Raw genomic sequence first — 13,183 nt, 5'->3', positions numbered from 1 at the left:
TATGTGCATGTGTCGGATGAGCTAAGAAGTAACCTTTATCCAAAAGAAACAAATTGTGTGTTCATTGACTATTCCCTTGAGAAAACATGATATAAAGGTTACAATCCTGTCAAGGTTAAAGTGAAGGTGAGCGAGGATGTTGTTTCTGATGAAATATCAAGCTGGTATGTTGATGTAAAGGATGATTTGGAGGCTAATGTAATAGAGAATGTGGCTGTAGAAAATAAAGGTGCACAATCACAAGTCCTAAGTGGGCAGCAAGGGTCATCTAGTGCAGGTCATGATGAGAATCCATGGAGTGGCAGGTTACGTGAAAGAGTGAGTCCTGCTAACTCTTTGAATGTATCAAGGAAAGGGAAGGAAAAAGTTGCTTATGTCCCTAAGTTGCCAAATTTGAGTGCTGGTCATGAGGATGGCAATAGTAGTGGATTTGAGCAGAGTTTGGATGAGGAGTTTGACATACCTTCTGTGAAGACTCCAGGTGCAAGAAGGATGCATGCAGAGAACGAGGCACCTGGAAGTGATTCTGGACCACGCAAGTCAGAAAGAGTAAGAAATCCTTTGCAAAGGCTGACTTATGATAGTTATGTGGCTCGTCATTGTGCATATATGGTAAATATTATAGAGGAGGTTGAACCCAAGGATGCTGTCAAAGATGAAAAATGGTGGCAAGCTATGGATGAAGAGATGACTGCACTTGATGCAAATGGAACATGGGAATTGGTGCCATTACCAAAAGGTAGAAAGGAAATTGGATGTAAATGGATTTACAAAATAAAGCATAATGTTTATGGCAGTGTGAGAAGGTACATAGCTAGGCTTGTAGCCAAAGGTGATGCACAGAGTTATGGGATTGATTATGAGGAGACATTCAGCCACGTAGCCAAAATGGCTACCGTTTGTGTGTTTATTGCAGTGACTGTATAGTATATAGGATATATTTTCTTTATGATTGTTTGATGCCATATAAGGTAGAAGGGTTATGATGTTCAAGATTTTGGGCAGTTTCTTCTCAAGCTATTTGATCGAGGTGGATGCTATGATGCTTATAGCCTATGTCAGCTGAACTCTATGCTACTTGATTCAAGAGGGTACAATGATGCCTATGATTTGTGGCAGGGTACCTATAAGGTTTATGAATAAGAGAGTCTACAAATTATTGGATGATTATGCTATATTGATGATAGATTTTTGAGTTTTCCATATGGTCTTGGAAGAGATTTTGTTTATCATACGACCAAGATTGGATGCTTAATAGTAGTAAGTACTCAGTGTGGTCATTATTGGGTGTTTACAGACGTTATGTACACAAACTTCAATGAGGTTGGCAATGTGCAGGTGTAGAGGGGGTGAATGTGGTGTTGTTTTGCATCCACAAGGATAAAAGAGGAGAATAGTGTTTGACCAATGTTTGGGAAAAGTGTGTCACAAATTAACCGTGAGCCGTTAAGAAAGCCAGTTAGGAGAAGATTTATAAGGAAAAAATTTGCTTGAATTTTCACTTTAAGATTGGTTTAAAGAGGGTATAAGCATGCATGGGATGAAGGTTTTTCTAGATATGCATAAGCCATGACACCAAATATCGGTTCCATGGCCGAGGGTCAAACTTGAACTTCGGGGCCTTGGGCATTTCAAAGCGTGTATACAATGGAGGCAAGGGGTTGCTTGTATAGCAACCTCAATAAATTGCCCTACCCAGAATTTGACAAATACGTAAACTAAATACCTAAAAGCCAAAAGAAAGAATGGGATCACATTGGGCAGTTCACTTGAGATGCCAAAACTCTAACAGGGGGAGCTTACCTGACATGCACACAACAATCACTCTTCAATCCTCTATCGAAGAGGTCGCGAGAGCAAATGGCTCTCCTCGGCTTCTTTAAAAATATTTTTTAAATTACATAAGCAACACCAAAAAATTTACAGACATCACTAATACATCGCAAATTATTTTCGCTTAAGAGACAAGCTTGTAACAATGAGTTTAGTGACAATTTTATTGTTTTCGTCAAAATTTTTATGGGGGTCGCATAAGCGACGATCGGATAAGCGACACTCGCTATTTTTTTAAGCGTCACTACCACAAAAGGTTCCTTGTAGTGACTAGTGCCTAAAATATGTCCTATGTTATTAATTCAATGCAAATTATGCACAAGACAAAGATAAGTGAATCTAAGTGACAATTAGTGATACTTCATATTATGATGTACCTCTATGATGTGGGCACACTAAAATTCCAACTCTAACCCAATAATTTTGCAATTGATGGGGCCTGATTCTTTGAACAACTACCTAAATCATATCAATGCATGTGGATTTGCATTAGCATAAGTTAGGCAGTCCCTAATAAGACATTGTGTAGCCATCATAGTGAAACAGATAGCCACACACACATGATCAAGACAATAATGTGTCGATCCAATGAGCTCTTTCCACCGGCTAGGGCATGGAGACATCCATATGTAAACACGGGAATCTACATACTATATAAATGTTATCACCTAATGCTCAATTCAACTCTACTTAGCTACAAGCTCATGAAAATAGCACATATGGCAAAGATGCCCTTCCTTGACCCTCTACACGCAACCAAACACTCAAAGTATGATCTACAATGTACAAAGCATGCACACGCACGCACGCACACACACACACACACACACACACACACACACACACACTCATTTATCAACCATGAAATGAGGAGAGCATGCATGCACACATCCAATAGGGAAAGTAGTTCCCTTGTACTACTTCAAACACCAAAAAAACGTTTTGCACACCTACTTGTACTACTTCAACATCAATAATCCACATTCACTCTAGGCCTTCCCACATGTAGTCCTCATTCTTTCCATATGGACACAGCTACAAGCACATACAACACTCCATGTGTGGTAAATGGCATTGGCATGGATACTATCGCACAAGAAACCTCCAATTCCTCTACTTTGCTGTAAGATCTTTGGTTCGTTTTGATCCCCATCTCCTTTTATTTATAGCTCCAAAGAATTTTGTAACTAAAACTTTTAAAGTTGATCATGGAAGCAAAATACTCATATGTAAAGGGTTATGTACCCATAAAAAGAATCACTATCCTTCACCTTCATAACCACTAGTACGGCCGGCCAAAGGCTCTCTCTTTCTCTCTCCCTCTTTATCGTGCGTAGAGGACTTTTGGATTGTAGCCTTCAGCTCGCAGCTCTCGACACGTGTAAAGGGCACCTTCATTGCCGTTATAGAATACATATACATATAGATAGAGCCCTTCATCACTTTAGTTTTGTACAAAAAAGAGACACCAAACGAGAATTTAGCCTTTTTTCTCATGAAAATTCTGGTCTAAAGCGCCTTCTTTTCTCATTTCTATTGGACAATTCTGGGCTAAGGCCTTTCCGGACTGGCATATAGTGATCTTAACTGCCAAGAAACAACTCCAATCTTCATCTCTAGGGGCATAATAGAAAGCATGCCAAGAGCTATGACGGTAGAGAGCGTTGTTGGAAAGAGCTTTTGAATGAGCGGGACATACACAATACTAGATGGCAAGTTATCACCTTCTTTTTGGAATCTATGGTCACAAGATCTTCTCATCAAGGTCGTTGGTTGGGGGCCATCGCAGCCCTTCATCCATTGTCGTTTCTGGTGCAGAATCTAGTGCTGCAGTCCTTGGATGGGTGCCACATCAGTAGACGGAAAGCTCGTCGCCTCCCCGCTGCTCGCCATGCGGTCACCAGTTTTTTGAGGAAGAGGCTCAGTGTCCTTTTCCTACACCTCCACTAATCACACATCCTGGAAAGCCATTAATCACAATAATTTTCCATAGCCACAAAAATCAAATTGCATAAAAGGCCAATCAGCTTTGCCCCAATTACATCATTATTGTTGCTTCATCATAAGTCATCCAAAATTCTAATGAACACCAGATTGCAAAAACTTTCTAACAGTCTTTGAAGAGCCTCTTGGGATTGTACAGATTGATCCTTGTTGGGAACCCCCCCTCGTCCCCTTTTGGGGTGCTTGCTTCTATGTGTGGAAGAATTATCAACCAAAACTCAGTAAATTAGGATCTATGGCCGTCTGTTTAAAAGCCCAGCGAGATAGCGAAACATTGGTATGGTAATCTTGATCGAAGTGCACAGTAGTTCCGATTATCTTGATCAATTTGTCGATGGTGCTGAAGCAAAGAGTCTTTCAAAGGAAGCTTCTCAATGACTTCCCACGATTGGGTTTTTGTTTCGAATACGTACACCTTGGATAGCTTTGAATCAACGAAGTAAATTTCATTGCCAATGCCTGTGCTATCAACATTGCCCCTATCGAGCTTGTCAAGAAATCACGAAGACCGCCTTCTTTTGCAACATTGTCCCTATCAAGCTTGCCAAAGAAATCACCAAGATCCCCTTCTAATTCTACATGTAAACTATGCGCCTCCTTCCATTGAACAAGATCACTTGTTTTCCATATCATTGCCCATTGATTGGCATTGGAGAAATTACTTGTCCTCGTCATTGACTTGCAAGTTTGATCCCCTCTTCTTCTTGTGCCTTTGCTCGATAGTCTTGTGATCGGAGATAGAAGGGCACTGCTACACTTGAAGAGTCAAAGGACTTCCACTGAAAAGCACCCACTAAGTAAAGCTCTCCCTGGCATTCGACAAGAGAGGAATATGTGAAATGTGCAAGGCTGTATTGATCTTCTTTGTACAAAGCTTGCCTGAAGGAGTTTGTCAATATCGCATTTTGCCGAACATTGAGCTCTTGCATCTGGATGGGCAAAGGTGCCTGGAATCCCCGCCACATCCCATGCCTTGTATTGTATGCACATACAACAGGCACCACATTGTACTTGAGACGATCTTCCAACAAGAAAATGTCCTCGTTGCAGCAAACTCCCATTGACACCTTCATAGTAAGATGTACTAGAGGCCTCCCTGTTGTTTTCCAGCACTTACTTAAGGAGTCATACTCCTGCGTCTCTGTCACTTTGGTCCTGTTCGCATTAAGCCTTATGACGACTACTTTGAAATGCGGCCGTCTAACAGGATTGCCATAGAAGTCTGAATGTAAGCCAACAACAGACATCTTTCTATATAGGAAGATGGAGCACTCCCTTGTTGTGGAGCCAGATGAAGAGTGCTGCCTATGTGCAAAGCCGTCGGACAATGACCAATTTGATGCTACTCCAGTCATACTAGAATCTGAAATGGCTGTGGATTGCACATCCTTTTTGTGTGCAACATCTTCAACATCTGCATCTGCATTATGCTCATCTCATCCTCATAGCTGTTGGAGGATGAAGAATCGTAGCTCTCAACATTATAGTCATCAGAAGAACTTGCCTGCATGCTGTCGTCATCAGATGGTAGAGGGATCACCTTCTCTAGTAGCTCCTCAGGAAGCTCCATCGCTTGCGTTTCTGTCAGAAAAACCATTCTGGACATTTTGTGTGCGCACCACACTAGGGTAAAACCCCCAATATAAGGCCATCTAAGCTCGGTGGCGAATTGCTTGGCCCCTGCTGCACAGTTTCAAGCGCGCACAGACGCAAATGAAAGCTCGGGTTTTGTTCTGCCAACAGGAAAAGAGGCAGCGAGATCGGCGCTACATAGTCGACGCACAAGTTGAAAACATTTTTTGCGTGTAACAAAAATAGGGGCAAGTGACGGTCAAGGAGAGGGGAAGTAATGAGACGTTGCGCCAACAAGGCTTCAGCACATGATCTGACGGCTTGGATCACATGCCCGCTTCGCTAACCAATCCAGCATCTGCCATCCTTCGTACCAAACTCGAGAAAAAGTTTATAGATTATTGGGGGTAGCTGCGTCACATTACAGGTCCCGGTTTTTTATTGGGGGTTTTACCCTAAACAAGTGATAAAATCAAGAGGCCTGCGAATGCAAAGAATGGGAACGGCACATCGATCTAAGTTAGCTTTAACAATTAAATTTCATTGAATTGCTCCATTGGTAAGCCTTGCTCTTTGATAGACCATCTCTCATTTGGGCCCCTTTACCATTGACCCCGTGTTGAGATAGATCTATAAACACATGTCTATATCTTAAACCTCGTTCTTGTTTGTTCTCTCACATTAAGTGATCAGTTTAATATGAGAAAATCATTTGGGTTGGTTAGATATTAGATATTAGATTTTATGACAGAAGTTTTGAGAGCATGGATCGAAAGATCTTTTGGAGTATTATCTTGTGGAAGAATTTGGCCTTAAAAATTAGTTTGAGATTTGTCCATATGGCCAAATTGGTGATTCCCAAATTGACTCTAAAGTCTCAAACTCTCCAATATTGTGTTCATGGTGGTATGTTTGCAATGGCGTCAAGGACTACCACTTCAAACAACAAGGATACCTTGCTGACAGTAAATATCCTTAAAGTTCCTCTTTCGAAGAAGGGACGCCCTGCCAGATTGCTTTGGATCAAGTCCAAAATGCCTTGGATCATGGAGCTGAGGAAGAGCTCACTATGAATGGGAAATTTGGAATGACACAAGCAACAGACGTCACTATAAATGGAAAATTTGGAATGACACAAGCAACACCTATTTCTGCATTAAATCCCCAAAACAATGTGGAAGCCAAGATTCTAATGGTATGACCGTAACACTATTGGAAACATCTATATTGAAAAAACAAACTGATTTAGAAACCACTAAACTTGATGGTGTCAAAGTGCAATCAGCACATAGAACCATTGGGCAGTTTTTTCACAGAGAGGATCACTTCAAAGCCAGCAATAGACTGTTGTAAAAGGTCATCAAAAGTTGAGGCTTCTCCCAGTGCCTCAAACGTGGCTACTTTCCCATGGGAAATTTTTGCTGAACCTAGTCAACCCTCTAAAAGTGCTGGACAAGAATTTGTGCAAGTGTACAATCGAGCTCGTAACGAGCTAAAGAATCAAAAGGCATCTAGTTTAATGATCAAGGTAGTTGATAATGATGCAGAAAGTTGTGCAGGGCTTGCTTCAAGAGGTGGTACATATGTCCAAAGCACATCAAATGCCCTGCATGAAGGACAAAATGCCGGGCGTGAGCGAAAGAAGGGGAGAAGGACTGCCATGTGCACAACTACATGAGATTGTGTGTACCGTGTGTGCAACCGGTGGACTCTCTCTGGTTTGTTTGCATGAGATCGAGTTGCTCTCTCTCTCTCTCTCTCTCTCATATTTGTTTGCAGCCGGGTGGACTTAGGTCTTTTGTTGGATGCTGGGGGGCTGAAATGGCAGCTGTGAGATAAGCTGAGTAAGGGGTAGGAGGATCTGTGTCCGATTTGGGGTAGGGGGCGACAATGTGGTCTTCACCATTGCAGCCTCGATTGTATAGGAGTGCACTGACCTAAGCTCGTGATGGCACTGGGTGTAGACTTGATAGAAGCAAATTGCATGCTGGCAGGCGCTGAGGACTCCATGGCATCTCGCGTGTGGAGCAATGTTTGGGGAGAGAGTGTGGTTTCTATGCATCTCTGTTCACGGTTGTGTAGCAAGGGAAGTGGAACGGGCAATTTGTTGCGTGAGCGCGAATGTTGTGCAGATGGCGATGGGCTAGTAAATCCAATTTTCTTGAAATTGCTAGGATTCCCTCCTTCATGGCTTTCCCAATGTAGATGCCAATCCTTCAAATGAGCGTCACAGTGGATCCTTAGACAACCCAGAACTAGCACTCATGACTCTTTATTGAATGTTGCAACTCACTCACCAATCAAACATTTTCATTCTTTATTTAAAAAAACAAAATTAATATGAGATTTTTCATTAATAAAAAGGGAACACATCACTATGGCCTTAGCAAGTTTGGGCAGGCCAAAAAAGAAAAAATAGAAGATTCGCGCAGTACTCTTCTTCTTCTTCTTCTTCTCGTGGCGTAGACATATGGCCCGTTCAGACTAGGCTGCAGAAGAGAGATGCACACGAGCATAAAAAAATGCTGAAATCTGATTGGTCGAAGTTGAGGCAATCTTCCGCCGGGCCCTCCATTTTTCTTCCCCCCCCCCCCCCCCCCGAAAGAGCTGATGAACTCTCTTAGTGCCCTTCGCTTTTTCACTGTTCCTCCTCCAACATTGTTCACACTAGGCGGCGACAGATTTGGACGGAGCTAATTCTTCCACCAATTCAGTCTGAACCCAACCATAGTCTCTCTCTCTCTCTCTCTCTCTCTCTCTCTCTCTCTCTCTCTCTCTCTTCTATTCTTGGCACCCACTCTCCCTCTTCTGGTTTTGGAAGGCGACTCGGTTGAGGATGCACCTCTCATCTCCCCCCCCCCCCCCCTCCCCCTCTCTCTCAATGTGGCTGCCCCTCTCTTTGTGAATCCTACAATGCTCTCCCTCTGTCTCGCATGTCTCAGCCAAGGCATCCAAGCTAGTATGCATATGCTCTCTCTCTCTCTCTCTCTCTCTCTCTCTCTCTCTCTCTCTCTCTCTCTCTCTCTCTCTCTCTCTCTCTCTCTCTCTCTCTCTCTCTCGTCTCTGAGATGAGGCAGTTCACGATGAGGTTGTTTACGAGGCGACAACGAGGGAGGGGGTGGCAAGGTCTGTTGTGAGAAGGGGAAGCACACACGGAGGCACTCTCAGTGCAGCGGGAAGGAGGACGAGCACTAGTCATGCGACATTTGAAAGGTTGACCCTTTGGGGTTTGGGGTGGGGTCCATCTCGTTAATTAATGTCCTTTAATATCATCCAAGCCATTAACAAATAGTCATGTTCTCATGAAAAGTGTACTCTCGACACGCAAATTCGCCCTCGCCTTCACACACGTCCACTAACATTCATGAAACCATGAGCTAATGGCAACCTAAGGCTGGTGTCACACTGGGACAAGGAAGGGATGGCCGTGCTGATTTGGCGCGCTCTCATTGGTGCTCCAAAAAGTGAAAGATGGCCGTTGGGGTTTGTCAGAGGGGCGGCCTTCCCACCTCGTCCAACTTTCAGCATGGGAGGCCATATGCCAAAAGCTATGGCGCGAGCGCTCAGGATTGGGTTTGAACTCTGGCAGGCAACGAGAAAACCGGTGGTCGTACCACTTGGCCAAGGCGGATTCGCTGCTACCTCTACATAGGTTTTCGAAGAAGGTCCAGTGTGATAGCAGCCGCGGGTGGCACCCTGCAAAAAGTGAGGGACGCCCGTCCCAGTGTGACACGGGCCTAATTGTTGGACTCCTTGGCAGTGTTCGGCAAAAACTCAGCCCTTTTAATGCAATTAAAGTAGCGATTTTCTTGCTCCAAGTGAATTTTAACCGCTTTATTCCTTTTCTACTCTCGTTTTAATACTACACAACTTTAAAGAAACAAAACAAATATGTGATCATGAGAGAGAGAGAGAGAGAGAGAGAGAGAGAGAGAGAGAGAGAGAGAGAGAGAGAGAGAGAGAGAGAGAGAGAGAGAGAGAGAGAGAGAGAGAGAGAGAGAGAGAGAGAGAGAGATTTTGCAGTATCGTCACCAACTTGTGGAGGTTAAAAACAAGAGGAAAAAAAGTGATAAAATCACTAGGCCTGCCATAGGAAGGTGCACAAACAGCACGATATTAAGCTGAGACACATTTTTCCAGAACACTGCATTCAAGGTTCTGGAGAAAGATGAAGGCAAAGAGGGTTGCCCAGGCCCTTGAACTCAGACGGCATGGGCTACTAGGGGCTAAACAACGGAGAGCTTGAGATGCAGGTGTAGACGAAGAGCGTGCTCTCTCTCTCTCTCTCTCTCTCTCTCTCTCTCTCTCTCTTTGTTATTTGAATACATTGTTTGACCATTGTTGAATCCGTTTATACATAGTTTTAACAATGAACATGGATAGCTTGATGGGCTTCATACCTTATACATGACATCTTGGAAAATCCTGACCAACAATCAAACCAATCAGCAATGGATTGTGTCTGCTAGCAGATGACATTTACTTGATAAAAATTCTGACCAATCATCGTAGGATTTGTTCTCCCTTGACCTTACTAGACCATCTGTTTATTACACTAAAATGTGTAAAATTTAGCCAGTTTCCTTCAAGATGACCTTCGGATCTTGCTGGGACTTTTGTGTTATGAGCATGAGGAGCACGGAAAGTGCCCTTTGCCTTGACAAAATATGCAAGGGGAGGATGGTGACTCTGCAATTGTTTTTCTATTCCACGTTGCTATTAGACTAGAGGTCCAATATGGTAGCTCTCACTCCTCAAACCACCACACACCAGGCACAATTTGAGGCTTCTCCATTGACTTTAAGCAATATATAGGTCCACCCTTCGAGCAGCAGCAACTGCAAGCACAATGAAAGCACCCACATAAAAGCCTGCAATCTCATTGGGCGTTGCACTCTCCATTTGCTGCTCTTGGGCGATTTGATTCCTGGAGAAAATTCAGCTTGGCTAGCACAACGAGCTCTCAAGTGGACACTAGCGGTCCACTCTCTCTCTCTCTCTCTCTCTCTCTCTCTCTCTCTCTCTCTCACACACACACACACACACACACACACACACACACACACACACACACACACACACACACACACACACACACACAATATGTGCGACCTAAAGATTTCTCTGCTGCGTGACGTCGTAGGTAAGGGAAAAGGTTCTGTTGCATGAAGTCGTAGCTAGATTTTTGAGGGCGAGGCAGAACATGTGCCCGCAGAACCTATGATAGCTATCGAATTTATGTACAACATGCTTGTCAAGGCCTTTCTCATGTTGGCATTGATTCCAAAAAAGTAGCATGGTGGAGAGATCTATGGTGAGTGCCGAAGCTATCTAGCAAAGGCTCCCCCCTTGAGAGCACCCTTGTAATGGGGGCCTCTCCCTGCCCCACCTCCATCTTCGTGCGCGAGCTCCCCCCAAACCCTAACATCCACCCTAACCCCGAAATAGATTCTCTTATAAAATAAAGAAGAAAGTTGAGACAACTTGGATTACTATAAATTATGAGCATTACATGGTTTTCACAATTTCAATCTTTCATTGCTTCTAATTAAAGTGAAATGAGAAGATTGAGCTTATGAGAAGACATAGCTTAAAATGCAAAAGACAGAGCTAAACTATGGATGCATCTCAGAGATACTCCTATTGAAGGGGAGTGGCTGTTGGTTGGCGACTTTAATATGGTAGAAAAGATCAGGGATAGAACGGGATCCTCCAGTATGCTGGCTGGCTCGGAAAGGTCTAAATGGCAAAGTTTGTGCGAAAAGTGGGCAATGATCTACTTATGGGAAGTTGTCCCATGGAACATCACGCCTGGTTTCACCTACACAAGCCTCCAGTATGCCCGCACTGCCTCCAGGCTGGAAGATGCTATTGCTCGCACCAAGTTGACTGGATACCGTCGTTGATGGAGATGAAGGTAGTCCCAACAAAAAGCCTTTCGGATCACATTTCTCTGCACATAAATTTTAAGAAGAATAAAGAGGAGGAGCAGACCCCAAGAGATGAGAAAAAATCGCTAGTAACAGGGGCACACCTATTCAAAGACCCTCTTTTCAAGAATCTAACCAAGAAAGCACTGGGTAAGCTCAAAAAAGATGTCGACCTCAACAAACACAATGCGTGGGACCTCTTTGCTCGGAGCATCCAGAAAGAAATCAAAACGTCAGGCCCCCGAATCAAGAAAGCTAGGGAGGTACACCTTCTGCATCTTACAGCGGAGGTACAATTGCTTGCCTCCATAAAAGCCAATGGGCATGCTACCGAGGCGGAGCACAAACGATGGCTCGAAGCCAAATCTAACCTTGCTAATGAGCAGTTAGAAGATATCAGAAAGGCAAGGCTTCTCTCCAGGGAGACTTTTATTCAACTTGAAGCCTCCAATCAAGCTCAGTTTTTTAGGGCTTTAAAAATCAAGAAGAGCCGGGGCCACGTCCGCTTGCTCGATGATGAGAAAGGGACAACAGTCCATAACCAGGATGAAATGGCTGGTCTGATGTTGAGATATCTTAGTCAAATCATTGGACGGCCAGAGACCTAGTCCCAAGAAGTGGAAGAAGCGAGAGGGACCTTACTTCAGAGTGTCAAGAAGGAAATTCCCCATTCGGAAGCTAATGCGGCTTGGAACGGGCATTCTCCGGAGACAAATGCTCACTAGCATTGCAAGCCCTTGGCAAGGAAAAGTCCCCTGGTTGGGACGGGATGACGGTGGAATTCTATAGAGAATTTTGGGATGATCTCAAGGCCCCAATCACAAGATTGGCCAATAAAGCCATGGTCGAAGGGTCGTTGGAGATAAGTGTTAAGAGAGGGCTTATCAAACCCATCCCAAAACAGATCTGCTGTTCTCAACTGAATCATTGGCGCCCCATAACGATGATGTCGGTGGCCTATAAAATTATAGCTAAAGCAGTAGCCCTCAGACTAGCCCCCTTACTAACCAAGATCATCGCACCCCATCAACATGGGTTCATCAAAGGAAGGTCCATTTACGATAACATCTTGGCAGCAATGGTGGGCATCGAATACACAACTGTCACAAAGTAGGAGTGCATTCTGCTGCAGCTGGACCTAGACAAGGCTTATGACAGAATAACATGGACATATATAGAAGCCGTCATGGAAGCTTTGGGCTTTGGGCCTCGCCTATGTCGGCTGATACGTGTAATGGGGGCTGGAAGCCAGTCAGAGCTCCTATTCAACGATAGAATTGTTGGCTCTTTTGAGGTCAAAAGGTCTATTAAGCAGGGATGCCCTCTGGCCCCCCTACTTTTTGCCATAGGATCACATCCTCTAATCACGACGCTCGAAGCTAGTGCGGAATGAGGGGAGTTGCAAGGCCTTGCCTTACCAGGGAATAGCCAACTCCTAGCAAAACTTTTTGCAGACAATTCTCTCCTCTTCTTGAAGGCGTGCCCCCAGGTCATCAGAAAAGCTCTGGAGATTGTACAAATATTCTCAGTAGCTTCGGGGCCCCAGTGTAATATAGAGAAGTCAAGGCTGATCTCCCTATCGAAAAATGACTCATTTGACCCTTTTGTCTGGTCGAGGGAGATTGTCACAAAAGGGAATATCTTTAGACATCTGGGAGCCCCTTGGGGGTGGATGTAACTCACAAGAAAAGATTTGAGTGGGTGCTTGAAAAAATCCAAACAAAAATGAGTAGGTGGGAGTATGCTCTTCTCCCATTCCCAAGTTAGATAAAAGTGATGAACGCCTTTATGATTCCTTATATTACCTTCACTAGCCCGCTTCTCAAGATGGCTAAGTGTCACTG

The 13,183-nt window shown here is 44.0% G+C and overlaps 1 pseudogene; it reads right to left on the bottom strand.

The window, feature by feature from the left end:
• Positions 1-3,106: 3,106 nt before the first annotated feature.
• LOC147451558 (uncharacterized) lies at positions 3,107-5,612 on the bottom strand (annotated as a pseudogene).
• Positions 5,613-13,183: the final 7,571 nt, after the last annotated feature.

The sequence above is a fragment of the Adiantum capillus-veneris genome, chromosome 8 (genome assembly GCF_014529385.1).
Source record: "Adiantum capillus-veneris isolate H3 chromosome 8, ASM1452938v2, whole genome shotgun sequence".
NCBI classification, from domain to species: Eukaryota; Viridiplantae; Streptophyta; class Polypodiopsida; order Polypodiales; family Pteridaceae; genus Adiantum; species Adiantum capillus-veneris.
Note: the sequence above shows the minus strand (reverse complement) of the source record. Positions and strands in the feature narration are given on the sequence as shown.